Genomic DNA, 16,498 nt, shown 5'->3' with positions numbered 1-16,498 from the left:
ATATTGTTGCAGCAAAATGTATAAAGGAGACACTCATTATTTGCATCAATTTATATGCTGATATAAATATTTCATCCTCACAAGTTTCAGAGAGAAAGACTGGATGCTGGTGATTTGGTGGGAAAGAAGCAACTATTTCTGTGATTTAATTTCAACCTGAGCATTAAAGAGGCACCCCTTCACTACTGTTAGTAACTCCATGCTTCCAAGAACTAATGAGCTGAAGAACTTAGCACTTGTGATGGGTTAGTCAAGCAAAAATTATGGAGTGTAACATTATAGTACATTACAAATACTGACATATATTATTATTTATTATGATTCTTATAGCTCATTTATACAGTACAAAATTCCTTCCATCATTTTATAAAGATGTTATACATATACATAACAAAACATAGCTAATTAGATACAAAGAATATAGAACCAAATAACTCTTTTCTAAATATTTTTCCTTTAAGGAGGTTTTGCAATCCAGCTTTGCTGTGGTTAGACACTGTTGATGAGAAAACTTTTTTTTTTTTTTAAAAGACAGGGAATCATTCTGTCCTCAGGCTGTAATGCAGTGGCACAATCATGGCTCATTGCAGCCTCAACCTCTTGGGCTATAGTTGTCCTCCTGCCTCAGTCTTCTGAGTAGCTGGGACTATGTGGTGCGCACTCCCATGCCCGGCTAATTTTTGTATTTTTTTTTTTTTTTGTAGAGGTGGATTTTCAACATGTTGCCCAGGCTGATCTTGAGCTCCTAGGCTCAAGGGATCCACCTGTCTCAGCCTGTCAAAGTGCTGGGATTACAGGTGTGAGTCACTGCGCCTGGCCTACATGAGAAAATATTGAGTTGGAAACCCAAAAGATGACATAAATAATTTGATATATTTTAGAGCTGGATTTCAACAATTTTTCAACACTGTCATCCTGTAAATGTCTTCCCATCTTAATCCCATTGCCCATGCACTCAGCAGAAGTGTGTGCCTCTAAGGTGGATGCTGGTATGAAATATCTCAGCTGGGGCAGGCTCTGAAAGGGAGAGATCTGGTTAAAGTGCTCATACCAAACAAAGCTCCTCATCATGCTGGCCTAACTCTCCCAATCCTGCATTTCTCAACAAAACTTTTTCTTCTTCTCTTTCCCATAACTCCCGTGGAATAATTTCCATTGAATTGCATGGAAGAGGCTGTTCATGGGGTTAGTCTGGCAGTTAAGAGGTCTCCATTGGATCTTTTCATTTTGCAATCAGTTTCACACATATACATACATACTTTTCTTGGAGTCATAGTTCATTCTCAGGTCTTTTAGAGTTAAATATCTTTCATTTCTTCTTTTAAGGTCTTACTTTTTTTTTTTTTTTTTAGTTTCGTGGGAGATAACCAGTCGCCAGTCCAATCCATGTCAGGGGAAAAGTATGACAAATGAATGAAATTTGTAACCACCTTGGATGATGGAATAAGACATTTGGGAGAACACAGGAGAAGTGGGGAGGTCAAGGAGGGATAGCTCTGTGAAAATTTTGCATTACTCTTGCCTGAGGTCTACTCTTCCTTGTCATGTTGGTGGCTGTTGTGACAATGAGAAATATTTAATGGCAAACTTAGTCTTCTAATTTGAAAATGGAAATCATAACAATTCTTGCCTCATAGGGATAGTGTGAGACAAATGAAATAATCCATGTAAAAGGTATAGTACTATGCTTGCCATTCTGTAAGAGCTCAACAAATGTTCGCTTTTTACCTATTAGTATCAGTCTCAATTCTAAAATTCTATTATTTAAGTATTTTCCAGTGGTGTTTCTAAATAATATCTAATAACTAGGCTAATACACTATGTGGTTCTTCCAGGGTTCAAGCATTATTGTTAGGTGTGCTGGAATCCTTTCCCAAGTCAGTACTGCTTTCTAGAACAAAACCGGGAGATCCATTTGGAATGTATCTAACTCCAAAGAAACCATCAGAGGTAATAGGTGGGGGATATGAAACAACCTTTTAGACATGAACCCTAATTGAATAAAAGTTGTCAAGCAGCTCATCCCAAACATCTGAAGAAGAGTTTTAGTCTAAATGGAATGGCTGGAGAGTACAGGAAGAGTTCTTTCCTGCTCTGTCTAAACACAAGCCTCTGTGACATTTATCAAAGAAATGCAGCCCTTTAAAGCTGGGTATAAATCCCAAAGGTGCTTTCCTCATGAAGCTTCTTTTGTCCTCTGCTTTTAGAACTCTTTCTGCACACTGCTTTCTCTATGTCACCCTCCAGTACATCTGCTCTTACACAAGGGGCCCCACAGGGACTGGCCCACACACCAGCCAGGGCACATGGGCCAACTTTTAATAGCAAAAGAAAATGCTAAATCCTAGAGTAGGGACAGATGAGAAAAATGGCATTCTTCAGAGAGCCAAGATGGCTCAGATTAAGATCAAGGTCCCCGAAGTAAGACAGACCTGAGTCTGAATCTCAATTCCAACAATAAATTTGTTTATACACTTAAGACATCATGTATAGTACTGTTAAATAATAGATACTTTACAAGATTGTGACTAAGAGGAAGCAAAATAATGTCTGTAAAGTGTTTCATAGATTGGCCAGCACATAGTAAACATATAATAATTAGTAGCTATTATTATTTTTCCTTAAAATATTTTTTTTTCTGGCTTCCTAGCAATCATAAAATTTAGTCTTGTGTAAACTCCATGGCTAGGACTTGCAGAATTAAAAATGGTCTGAACAATTTAGACATTGCCTTTTTTTTCCTCAAACCAAGGGGTGAATTTTTATTATAAAATATCCAGATTGTCCATATTACTTAACCAGTTAAGTGGTAAGTCTGTATTTCTCTTTTATGCAATTGGGAAACATTAAAAAGTTGAATGTATGTACTGTACACATACATGCACACACATAGACTTAAGTACATAAATGTGTGTATACCTTCTATAGCACTTAGCTCATCTGTTCTTTCCTATGACTTTTTCTATAATCCTGTGAGGTAGATTTTATATTATCCTGTTTTGTGGTTAAAGGAGAAGGGAACACAGAAAAGCAGCCTGGCTTGGCCAGAGGCCTTGCAATTGATTACGTATAGAGACAGGGAGTCCTGACTGCTTTTCAGTTTTTCTTCCTCTGTACTGCTCTGATGACTGTGGAAGTGAAATACTTCTTTGGCTGCCAAGGAAGTCCCAGCTGAAAGGTAACCAAAGGAAAGGAGTATTTGGGAGCAGCATGGCTGAAATCCAGTTAACAGTTAAAATCCCATTGGGCAATTTCTCCTTAACTGACAACAGGAATTGCTGCCACTGTCCTGTCTAGCCACTTTCAAACAGTGGGGATGTTAACAAGAGCTCCCAGTGAATGCTTCCTAGGGGAGCAGTGATTGCTTTGGCTAGCTTCTGCTGTAGCAGTTTTCTGGCAGTAAAAAGTCTGTACTAAGACAATTGGAGGTGGTAATCTTTTGCTAATAACCACCTCAGGCTTTTGGCACCTAATTCGCTGGTGCGGTCTAGGGAAGCTCCTTTTGCTACCTCATGCTTCTTGTCATGTCAATCTGCTTATCTAATTTTGCTGGGAAATCTGGTATCACCCTTCAAATAGTTCACCTCAGTGGGATCCAGTGTGTGCCCTGCAAAGTGCTCAAGGAAGAGTCTGATGGGCTCTGACAAGCTAACAGCAGAAAGAAGTTTTGAAAAAACGGCTACTGTTTTTGCAGCTTTTTCACTGTGGTTCCATGGTGTTTGAAATCAGAATGTAATATTGAGTTAATGACACAAGGAAACACTTGGATGTTCATATTGTCTACTTGGTTTTCATGAACCTCACATGGACTGGCTTCATCCTGTTTCAGAGTCCATTCAACTGTAATTGCCACTCCACTTCCTGTGCAGGCCTTCCTCTGGTTTGTGGGCTGTACATTTCAGCCTACTCCTTTAAGAGGCCCCCTGAGCTGAAAATGAAAGAGACTTTTTGTTGCTTCTGCTACTTGCTTATCATCCATTCCCAATCTCAGGTTTTCTTTTTCTATTTTTTAAACCCGAGTAGCACTTTTCCAACTTGTGTGTAGCTTTTTCTTTCAATTCTCTGCTCTTCACAGTAATTAAACAAGAGCTAGCCTCCTTTTCCAAACGTTGTTTTTGTAATACCTTTATTCCCAAAGAGTTATGCTTATAAGACTAACATAAATATGTTAAACTTGGTATTGATTTGATGATTTCATAAACCCCAGACTCCTTGAAATTCTGCAGGTTTTTGTGAAAGGACTTGCTTAAAATCTTTGCTAATCTACCTGAATTTTCTTCCAAAGGCAGTTACATACAATGTTTCTTAAAACTAGTTCTCTAAATTTGCAACTTGTCAGCATCCTACTGGGACTCTCAAGGGTTGGTAAATCATGGAGAGTAGGTATTCATATCGGAACTATGAAAGCTCTATGTAGTAAACACTACTTAAGAAGGCCCTAAATTTCATAAAAAGTTCAGAGATTTTTGTGGAGATTCATAAAATGCATCCTTTATATCAGTGAAGTTTTTGCTTCTAGGTATATTATACTCACATTGAAACACTCCAGGGATTTTGTTTTCAACCTGAATATACTGTGTCTATTTATAACCTGGATAGATAAACTAGATGTGTACATTTACAGGAGTTTGCATCAGCTGCTGCTAGGACGTTTTCCTTGTGTTAGTTAAGATCCTGTGAAACAACCCTTGACATTTCACTAGCTGCACAGTTTGTAATAAAATCTACTTTAGCCTGAGGTTAAATGATGACTGTGGTTCTCACAGCATGGTGGGGGATCCTGATGGTCAGATAAAAGGAAACTCTACATTCTCATTTCTGACTTCCCTACAAACTTATATTAAGACCTTAATTGAAAAACTTATTGCCTCTTTCACCAAAATATTGCAAATTTTAATAGTTTCCCCCAACCAAGAAATGAAATTACAAACACTATATTACTTTTGTCAGTGCCCTTGAAATTTTAAGGCTGGCTGGGGGGCTTCAATGTCTGACTCATTAAGTGTTCTATATATAGAGCCCTACATGGTCCCTAGAGCATAGTAGGTACTCAGTGAATGAAATGAATGAACGAAAAGCTAGAGTCACATTTTGGTGACCTAACTGTATATTTTCAGAGTAATGTAGTTTTTAAAAAAGGACAATGATAACATGTTTCTACGAAGAGATGCATGACAGATAACACTTCTCAAGAAGAAGGAATTTAGCTTCTGTCATTTGATCTAGGTGTTCAATTACAGAGGCATTGAGAATTTCCTGTGGCTGGATAAGGGCGAATCTTTAAGGCAAATTGAAGACCCAGGCTGCCCATGTGGACATCAATACTCCCACAGAGCACTCTTCATGAAGAAAAGTGTGGGCTTGCTGTCTTTTCATCAAAACTCCTAGAGTTTGGCTGACTGCCTGGTTTATCCCAGGACATTAGTCAGCCCACAAATCCCGCATTTGTTTATTCAGTCCAGAGCAAGTGAATGCTGCCATTCTCTCATCTCCTTTGTTGGCAACACTTTGTTAACCTGAATTGAGTTCTGCAACATAAAATGAAGTGACTAATCTTTTGGGGGGTTCCCCCTCCCAGGTTCTTGTATAAGCAACTAAATCTATACACCACAAAGCCCCATGCTGTCATTTTTTCTCATGCTGCCCCTTTATTTTGATGATTCCGCATTGTAGTTCATGAAACCAATACCTTCTAGAGTGTGGTTGAACTGGCGCCAGCATTAAGAAAAGGAGTTTCCAAACTTTGGTTTTGTGAGAAAATGTTAGAGGAAGAGGGAGGTTAGGTTGATTATTTATACTTATGTAATCTTCTGTGAATTTGCAGTAGTTATCACCTTGTATTCTCAAAAGTTTTCTGGCTCTGAGTATGTGAGTCTGAAAGTGCAGGAAGTAGGAATCTTAGCACAAAACAACCAGTTTGGATTATCGCACAATTAATATGGGGCAGAGCTGGAGTATGGACCTAAACAGAATGTATATTCTTTATCATTAGGTTATTTATCTATCTACAAATGTCTAGGAAGACCTGGGCTGTTTTAGCAAAAGTTTGAGAATCTAGGTTTCTAAGTTTCCATTGACCATGAAAGAGTGATTAGTTTTAGAAGATAGTTGGGGGCAACATCATGCAAGACAGAAGAGGGGATGAAGAAAATCATAAAGCTGAACATGTTCACCATAGGCCCAGGCTGTTTTTCAGCGTGTTTCACCTAGCAGCTTGGCAGATTATTCTCAGTGATCATTAGGTCTATGGAAGTTCTATTTGGTTTATAAAGTTTTAGCCCTGACTATGTGTACCACTGATAACTTGTTTTTCTCTCTCCTTCTTCCCTTTTCCTCCAACTCATAGCCAGAGCTACCTTCCAGATGACTTCTTTCTACCAATTTCTTTCTTCCCAGTGTAAGAGAATGCAAGTATGTGCTGATGTTTGGAGCAAGAACGTTCAAAAATTTTCTTATTAACGTAACTTCTAATGGAAATGCAGTATACTACTATGGTGCATATGAAGAAGAAATAGTAACATATATTCATTTTAGACCTGGTTGCTGTCTTTTATTCCTTAGGTCCTCCTTGATGTCTTGTAGACTGTCACTAGCTAATTGTTATAGCCATCGAAGGAAAAAATAAGGATTTTTACCTAGGACATACATAACAGAAAAAGAGATGGTTTAGTGAAAAAGCATAGGCTTTGCAATAAGGCAGCCTTGAATTAAAAAAAAAAATAACTCCTAACTGTGTGACCTAGGATAAGTTACTGACCCTCTTTAGGGCTGAGGGTCCTAATCTGTAAAACATAAATTATAATAATAACCTTAGCTAGCATTTACTGTGCACACACTATAAGCTGGTGATAATTTATACACACTATCTCATTTAATCCTCACAACAATCCTATGAGAGAGGTACTATTATAATTTCTGTTTTACAGATGAAGAATCCAGACATAAGAAGCAAAGTTAAGTAACTCTCTCAAGGTCACACAGCTACTATATGATGGAGCTGGAATGTGAATCTCTGCAGTTTGTTGCCAGAGTGCATGCTCTTAGTCGCTGCAACGTTTGTCTACAAATCTAAAACACATAAGACACATAGCAGGTGCTCAGTTGGTAGTACATATTATTAAATCAGACTACAAATAATCACCAGGCAATACTTGAAAGGCCACAAACAATTTCTTAGGATTTGTGACAATACAAATAGTTATAACTGATTATGAGCCTACCTTGTGTCAGGCACTTCTTTTCATAGTAATTCAGTAATTCAATAATTATTTAAGAGATTTATTCTTATTTTTATTTTTCTAGTGAGAAAACTGAGGCTCGAAAAAGCCGACAAATTTGTTTAGGATTACAAACGTATCAAATGATAGGATTGAAAATCAAATCCACCTCTTTCCTATGTGGAAACCTGTGTTCTTTCTGCTCTGCTGCCTTTTTATTTTTATTCATTTTATTTTATTTGTTGTTGCTGCTGTTTTTTTCTTGAGACAGAGTCTCACTCTGTTTCAGCTCACTGCAACCTCCACCTCCTGTGTTCAAGCAATTCTCCTGCATCTGCCTCCCAAGGAGCTGGGATTACAGGCACCTGCCACCATGCCTGGCTTATTTTTGTATTTTTAGTAGAGATGGGGTTTCACCACATTGGCCAGGCTGGTCTTGAACTCCTGACCTCAAGTGATCTGCCCGCGTTGGCCTCCCAAAGTGCTGGGATTTACAGGTGTGAGTCACCACGCCTGGCCTGCCTGACTTTTTAAAATTATTAAACTCATATTTATTATTTATCAGATGCCTCTGCCTCTTTACTTTTTAAAAATTTATTTATTTTTATTAAGGTATAGTTAATAACAATTCTATGTATTTATTGTGTACAGTGGAATGTTTCGATATATGTATACATTGTAAAATGGTTAAATCAAGCTAAGATATTTGTCACCTCATATGCATGCCATATTTTTGTGGTGAGAACATTTATGATCTACTCTCTTAGCGGGTTTTAATATTCTGCTGTTTGACTTCTAACCTAAGGTTTGGATTAGGACAGTCTTTGTAGCTTAGTTTTAGGTTCAGGGATAACAAAAGTTGTTTCATCCTTTGGGCTTTTGCAACTTGCCATTTTCATAATGAAGATCTGGGGGAAAGATTAGTTTAAATGGTTTTTTTAAATAGCCATTAGCTCAGGACATATTCAGCCAAAGCAGGATAAGTAGTGTTGCCAGCATTCTCCTATAGGTAGGTAGGTTGGTTTTTTTTTTGTTGTTGTTGTTGTTTGTTTTTATTTGCCACAGTCTTTTAAAAAAAGATAACTTGAAAAAAACCTTTGTTTTCTGGGATTGGTCTCTTTCACTATTTTTCTATAGAGGGCCAGGAATATGAGTAAATAATTCTTGGGCTTGGGTGCAGGTGATCCACGTGCTGGCAGACAGAAATCTAAAGGGACAAAAGAGGTTGTCCTTTGAAGATACTTTTCCTGGCTTGGGTTCTATGGTTTTGGATTTGATTCAGTGAAAATTTTTATTGAGGACCTACTGCATACCAGACACTCAGCTACAATATGAGGGGTTTGGGAGCCTATATTGGGATATAGGGAGGATGAATAAAGAATACAAACAATTACAGTACAAATCAGAATAAAATTTGGCATGCAATGGGCTATCAGATAGTACGGAAGAAGAGAGTATATTTTATTTGTGGAGTTAGGAAATGTGTTACAAAGTTGATGGCATTCTTGATGGGTCTTGAAGGATAGATAGATTTTTTTTTTCCTTTTTTCTTTTTGAGACAGAGTCTTGCACTGTCGCTTGGGCTGGAGTGCAGTGGTGCAATCTTGCATTCCGGGTTCAAGCGACTCTTCTGCCTCAGCCTCCCAAGTAACTCGGATTATAGGCACCCGCCACCACGTCCAGCTATTTTGTGTGTGTGTGTGTGTGTGTATATATATACAATATAAATATAAATATAAATATAAATATAAATAAAATTACATATGTATTATATATTATATATAAATAAAATATAAATATATATATATTTTAGTAGAGACGGGGTTTCACCATGTTGGCCAGACTGGTCTTGAACTCCTGACCTCATGATTCGCCTGCCTCAGCCTCCCAAAGTGCTGGGATTACAGGTGTGAGCCACCACGCCCGGCGGACAGAGAGCATTTTGACAGATGAGGAGGTATTCCAATGCAGAAGAATAATAGGAACAAAAGCACAGTGGCGAGAAATTGGAGGGGAACTGTGAAAATTGCCACATAGATTAGAGGCAGGAAAATAAAGGACGGCTAGGTTTGTATAACAGTGAGCTGCATGGACACAGGTGACTGTTGTCTCCTTTTTGAACCCCTGCTTACTCCAGAGTCACCACCTCTCCTGGCTTTCTGCCAATCTTCTTGGCCACAGTTCTCAGTCTTCTTTTCTGGCTTCTCTTCCTTGGCCTGAATGCTACACATTGAATGATGTCAGCTTCAGTTTTCTTAACCTCTCTTCTCTTAAGTTGCTATCATTCAAATATCTTTAAATATCATCTACATCCAAGTGACCTCTAAACCAGTAACTTTACCCATGCCCCATCTCCTGAACTCCAGATTGTATATAAAATTGTCTACTAAACATCCTCACTTTTGATGTCTAAATCTCTATGTCCAATTTAGAATTCTCGATTCTTTGCTTTCCCTCTCTGCTGGAAATCCTGCTCTTACCAGTCTTCCCCATCTTAATTAAAGAACCTGATATTCACCTAGTAGCTTAGTCCTCAAAACTAGGGATTAATCTAGATTTAGTCATTTTTCTTACTCTTGCCATAAAATGGCATATTATTTTGAGTTTACCTCTACCTGACCCCAAATAGGTAACTGCTGCTTTTGTTATAAGATAGTAATAGTAATATTTGCCTCTGAGTGTATGTGAATTATTTTGGTAAAAATAAATATTATTTTTAAAATATTAATTTTACAGGGGTTGTCTCTTGATTTCTTTCCAGAAGTTAACTCATAAGTTGTTCAGCAGAGCTATGTATTCTTCAGTATGTTATAATTTTGTTCCATCTTCCAAAAGAGGCTTCACATTCTCCTGGCTTACAGACTCAGGTGCTATGGATTAGATACACAAGTACATGTTCCTGTATATCTATTATATGGTGAATATAACAATTATGATTGTGATCTTCAAAAGCTCATATTTTTAATCAAAATTAATTAAATATTCTGAGCCAAAGAATAAAGGTAGATGCAGCATCTAGTCAAAACGATATTTCTGCTGGCCACACTCAGGAAGACTTAAAGATATAGTTGTAGAAAATGATATAGTATTGGCCAGGTGTGGTGGCTCACACCTGTAATCTCAGCACTTTGGGAGGCCAAGGTGGGCAGATTGCTTGAGCTCAGCAGTTCAAGACCAGTTTGGGCAACATGGTGTAAACCCCATATCTACAAAAAAATACAAAAATTAGCCAGCTGTGGTGGTGGGCACTTGGAGTCTCAGCTACTTAGGAGGCAGAGGTGGAGGATTGCTTCAGCCTGCGAGGTGGAGGCTGCAGTGAGCTGAGATAGTGCCACTGCACTCCAGGCTGGGCGATAGAGTGAGACCCTGTCTCAAAAATAAAAACAAAAAACAAACAAACAAAAAACCAAAAAACCCAGTGATAGGCAGGGCACAGTGGCTCAGGCCTGTAATTCCAGCAGTTTGAGAGGCCAAGGCGGATGTATCACCTGAGGTCAGGAGTTCGCGACCAGCCTGGCCAACATGGTGAAACCCTGTCTCTACTAAAAATATAAAAAAGTAGCCAGGTGTGGTGGTGGGCACCTGTAATCCCAGCTACTGGGGAGGCTGAGGCAGGAGATTTGCTTGAACGTGGTAGGCAGAGGCTGCAGTGAGCCGAGATTGTGCCATTGCACTTCAGCCTGGGCAACAAGAGCGAAACTCCATTTCAAAAACAAAACAAAACAAAACAAAACAAACAAACCCAGTGAAAACCAGTATTGAAAATAGATGGCCTTTCCCTTGCTTCATGGTCTATTCTTATGCAATTTTCAAGATAAGTTTATTTTGGTGGGTACTGACAAATTTCCATTTGTTTACTTTTTTCCCTTACATTCATATCTTCTCAGTCTCTCCAATGAACACCTTCACTGATATCCAAAGCATGAAGACACACCAGGGAAAAACATGGACCTAACACAGGACAAATGGAATTATTAGAAACATTTTCTAGGAGAAGAACACTATTCTGTTGCCATTTGAATCTTTGCTTCTTTCTAGGTTTGACAATGAGCCTATCATACAAGCCCAAATGTAAACAGAGAGTGGTTGAATCAGTCACGATAAACCCAGTTATGCTGTGGTAACAAACAACCTCAAAGTCTCACTGGCTTAAAATACACAGAATTATTCTTACTCATGGCACATATCCATCAATCATCTGCAGGGGATCTGCTCACTGAAGTCACTTAGGAACTTCGACTGATGGAACTGCCACTTTTTGGTCGCTATATGTATTAATCTGTTTTCATGCTGCTGATAAAGACCCAAAACTGGGAACAAAAAGAAGTTTAACCAGACTTACAGTTCTGCATGGCTAAGAAGGCCTCAGAATCATGGTGGGAGGCGAAAGGCACTTCTTATATGGTGGCAGCAAGAGAAAAATGAGGAAGAAGCAAAAGCAGAAACCTCTGCTAAACCCATCAGATCTCATGAGACTTATTTCACTATCAAGAGAACAGCATGGGAAAGACCAGTCCCCATGAATTAATTACCTCTCCCTGGGTCCCTCCCTCAACATGTGGGAATTCTGGGAGAAACAATTCAAGTTGAGATTTGGTGGGGACACAGCCAAACCATGTTATTTCACCCCTGGCCCCTCCAGATATCATGTCCTCACATTTCAAAACCAACCATGCCTTCTCAATAGTCACCCAAAGTCTTAACTCATTTCAGCATTAATCCAAAAGTCCATAGTCCAAATTCTCATCTGAGACAAGGCAAGTCCCTTCTGCCTATGAGCCTGTAAAATCAAAGCAAGCTAGTTACTTCCTAGATACAATGGTGGTACAGGTATTGGGTAAACACAGCTGTTCCAAATGGAGAAATTGGCCAAAGCAAAGGGGTTACAAGGCCCATGCAAGTTCAGGGATCCAGCGAGGCAGTCAAACTTTGAAGCTCCAAAATGATCTCCTTTGACTCCAGGTCTCATATCCAGGTTATGCTGATGCAAGAGGTGGGTTGTCATGGTCTTGGGCAGCTCCATCCCTGAGGCTTTGCAGGGTACAGTCTCCCTCCAATCTGCTTTTATGGGCTGGTGTTGAGTGTCTGTGTCTTTTCCAGATGAACAGTGTAAGCTATTGGTGGATCTACCATTCTGGGGTCTGGAGGATGGTGGCCCTCTTCTCACAGCTCTACTAGGCAGTGCCTAGGGACTGTTTGTGGGGGCTCTAACCCCACATTTCTCTAGCAGAGGTTCTCCATGAGGGCCCCACTCCAGCAGCAAACTTTTGCCTGGGCATTCAGGCATTTCCATATATCTTTTGAAATGTAAGTGGAGGTTACCAAACCTCAATTCTTGACTTCTGGGTGCCCACAGGGTCAACACCACGTGGTAGCTGCCAAGGCTTGGGGCTTCCACCCTCTGATGCCACAGCCTGAGCTATACGTTGGCCTCTTTCAGCCACAGCTGTAGCAGCAGCTGGCACACAGGGCACTAAATCCCTAGGCTGCCCATGGCACAGGGACCCTGGGTCCAGTCCATGAAACCACTTTTTCCTCCTGGGCCTCTGGGCCTGTGATGGGAGGGGCTGCCATGAAGGTCTCTGACATGATCTGGAGACATTTTCCCCATGGTCTTTGGGATTAGGCCCCATGCTACTTACGCAAATTTCTGTAGCTGGTTTGAATTTCTCCCCAAAAAATGGGTTTTTCTTTTCTATTGCATAGTCAGGCTGCAAATTTTCTGAACTCTGTTTCCCTTTTAAAACTGAATGCCTTTAACAGTACTCAAGTCACTTCTTGAATGCTTTGCTGCTTAGAAATTTCTTCTACCAGATACCCTAAATCATCTCTCTCAAGTTCAAATTTCCACAAATCTCTAGGGCAGAGGCAAAATACCACCAGTCTCTTTGCTAAAACATAACAAGAATCACCTTTGCTCCAGTTCCCAACAAGTTCCTCATCTCCATCTGAGACCACCTCAGCCTGTTTTATTGTCCATATCGCTATTGGCAATTTGGGCAAAGCCATTAAACAAATCTCTAGGAAATTCTAAGCATTCCCACATTTTCCTGTCTTCTTTTGAGCCCTTCAAACCGTTCCAATCCCTGCCTGTTACCCAGTTCCAAAGTTACTTCCACTTTTTCGGGTATCTTTTCAGCAACGCCCCACTCTATTGGTACCAATTTATTGTATTAGTCCATTTTCATGCTGCTGATAAAGACATACCTGAAACTGGGAACAAAAAGATGTTTAATTGAACTTACAGTTCCACATGGCTGGAGAGGCCTCAGAATCATGGCAGGAGGTAAAAGGCATGTGGCAGTGGCAAGAGTAAAATGAGGAGGAAGCAAAAGTGGAAACCCCTGATAAACCCATCAGATCTCATGAGACTTATTTCACTATCATGAGAATAGCACAGGAAAGATCGGCCCTCATGATTCAGTTACCCCTCTCTGGGTCCCTCCCACAACAGGTGGGAATTCTGGGAGATACAATTGAAGTTGAGATTTGGTGGGGACATAGGCAAACCATGTCACTATACCACAAGTTTTTTTAAAAAACCAAACTTTTGAGAATCTTGTACTGATAATCAGTATCTGGTCTGGAAGTGAAGCACATTTCATTTTCTTGCAACTGGCCAGAAACCAGCTAGATGGCCCCACCAAGCCAACGTTGTGGGAGAACTGAAATATTTGGCGAACAGCACCCATGACCATCACAGCTGGAAGTTCTCAGTCTGGAACTCCTTCCCCAGGCCTCCCATTTCTGGAACTCTGGGAACAACAATCCAGGAATCCGATGACATCTTTTCCTTTGCTAGCCAAAATCTGATGACATTTTTTCCTTTACTAGCCAAAAGGGAAAACAATAAGCAAATAAACTCAATTTTCTCCCATTTATAGTTTTAAATTTGAGAACCAATTGTGTGTTTATAAGAAAGTGAGGGTTGAACATCATGAAGAAAAATATAAAGATCTTTAAAAAGTATATAGTTGGGCCTGGCTACAAACATGGATCATTATTAATATGTGTCTGAATGACATTTAAAATGCATAATAATAATCAAGCCTGTTAGACACAAAATTCATCCATTAATAACAACTAGATATCATTAGATAAGTAGTAGAGATGTGTTTAAAAGAGTAATCTATTTGGAAACAGGAATTAATATTCATAATATTGTTCTTAATATATTTGAAAATTAGATGTGTTTATTTGTCCCAGCCTTACAAGGCGTGTGGTAATGGTTAAGGTATTTCTCCTCTATCTGCCTAAGTTTTCTTCTTTATAAAAAGGGGGAGGGAATAATAGCACCTGATTTTACTTTTGTTGTCAAGATTAAATTTGTACATGTATATCTATATATGCACTTATATATGTATGTAAAATATTTAGGCTTGTGCCTGACATTAAGTACTAAACAGTACTAGCTATTATATTTATCCTCATATTATTATCAGATATGACACATTCATAATTTAAACAAAAGCCTACAAAGAACTTATAAGTTGAAAGAAGATAATCTCTTCACAAGAGAACAAATTTTGGAGCAATTTTTTAGAGTCTCTAGACATCTGTTACTGACGTTGTGAGTGAAATGCGTCTGAGAAGGGAGGATACAGGTGGAACTGGGCCAGTGTTTGCAGAGGACAGTGATGTTTCTATATCTCTGCTGACTCTTTATTAGTTCTAGAGCTAGTTCAACTAAAGCCTCCATAACCTCTGGACAAGAAAAATGCACCATGCTATTATTAGCATGATGAATGAATTTCTTTTTGTTTAGCTTACGAAAAGTTAATAGTTTTCCAAAGGGTCTTTAGGTATACAATTGAAGATACTGCATTCTTGAAAAGGAAATATTTTATGACCAGTTGATGGGTGCTGACGAGTTGATGGGTGCAGCACACCACCATGGCACATGTATACATATGTAACAAACCTGCACGTTGTGCATATGTACCCTAGAACTGAAAGTATAATAAAAATAAAAAATAAAAAAAAGAAAAGGAAGTATTTACAGCATACAGTTCCCTGGTGCTAATGCCTCATTTCTGGGCATAGCCTGATGTGGAGGTATAGTTTGTGTTCTATCTGAGGAAAATTTAGGTTGATGTTATGTTTTGGGCTAGCTCTGCTGGAAATATTATTCTGTTTTCTTTTAGAGCCAGGACTGTGGGCTGTGTCACTTGTGACTTGGCAGCCCTTACTGGGGCTACATGAGGAAGACATTTCCTTACATGATTCCAAGCGTCTTTCCCTGGGGTTCTGAGGTAGTCTTATCCATGTTTCTTGGAGATATCGTTGGCTGTAAAATTTCCCCTAAGTGAGGTGATATTCTGTCATCTCATGCATGGGTTTTGGAGACTGAAGGGTGTCTGGGCTGGCTCCACCACCTACTAGTTGGGTAACATTGTGTAGTTTTTTTTTTTAAACCGTTCTCAGCTTTAGTTTCCTTATTTGAACAGAGTTAAAAATTGGGCTTGAGAGAAGGTTTGGAGATAATATTAGTAGATATTGTTGAATTGGGTGAAGCAGCGGGAGGGGGCAAGTTTGGCTCCCTTGATTTCTGTCTCAAACAAGTGGGTGGTGATGCCTTTGACTGAGGAGATAAGAAAAGTGACATGTGTGTGTGTGAAAGACAGAGACACACCCACACCCACACACACACACACACACACACACACATTTATTTATTTAGAGAGAGATTTATATATAAATTTTGGACATATGGTTTCAAGGCATGTTTCTGGATATATAAGTGGAAATGTTCAGTTGAAGTTTTAGTGGTGCTTAGGAGAGAGGTCTGAACTGATAATAGAGATTCCAAAGGCCTTTACATCAAGAGGATAACTGAAGCTATAGGAGCAGATGAGGCACACCTCTAAAGATGAGGAAAGAGGAAAGCCTAGGGTAGCTCTGAGAACTTTGCTATTTAGTGTCCTCATAGAGGGGATGGAGGATTCTTCACAAAAAGTTCAGTTTTGTGATACCACATTCCCCTGATTTTACTCTTACCTCTTGAGACACCAATTTTTTAATGAAGAAGAAAATTATGTTGTCTGCTTAAAGTAAGGAAGGCAGGTGTTGGTGGGATTCCTTAATAGAGATATATAGGTTTAACCCACTATTCACAATAGCAAAGACTTGGAATCAACCCAAATGTCCATCAGTGACAGATTGGATTAAGAAAATGTGGCACATATACACCATGGAATACTATGCAGCCATAAAAAAGGATGAGTTTGTGTCCTTTGTAGGGACATGGATGGAGCTGGAAACCATCATTCTCAGCAAACTAT

General features: G+C 39.2%; 1 protein-coding gene across 5 annotated transcripts in view; it reads left to right on the top strand.

Moving 5' to 3' along the window:
- LOC126937594 (heterogeneous nuclear ribonucleoprotein A1-like) overlaps positions 1-16,498 on the top strand; it is a 184,812-nt gene that overhangs the window by 17,788 nt on the left and 150,526 nt on the right. For 4 of the 5 annotated variants that reach the window (XR_007719785.1, XR_007719786.1, XR_007719787.1 and 1 more), the window contains exon 2: positions 85-1,950. The gene's annotated coding sequence lies outside the window, so the exon portion shown is untranslated. Of the gene's footprint in view, positions 1-84; positions 1,951-6,346; positions 7,778-16,498 lie in introns of those variants that run through there. The other variant, XR_007719788.1, reaches the window with a different exon arrangement.

Source organism: Macaca thibetana, chromosome 15, assembly GCF_024542745.1.
Source record: "Macaca thibetana thibetana isolate TM-01 chromosome 15, ASM2454274v1, whole genome shotgun sequence".
NCBI classification, from domain to species: Eukaryota; Metazoa; Chordata; class Mammalia; order Primates; family Cercopithecidae; genus Macaca; species Macaca thibetana.
The sequence above is the reverse complement of the archived record's forward strand: the minus strand, read 5'-3'. Positions and strand labels throughout refer to the sequence as shown.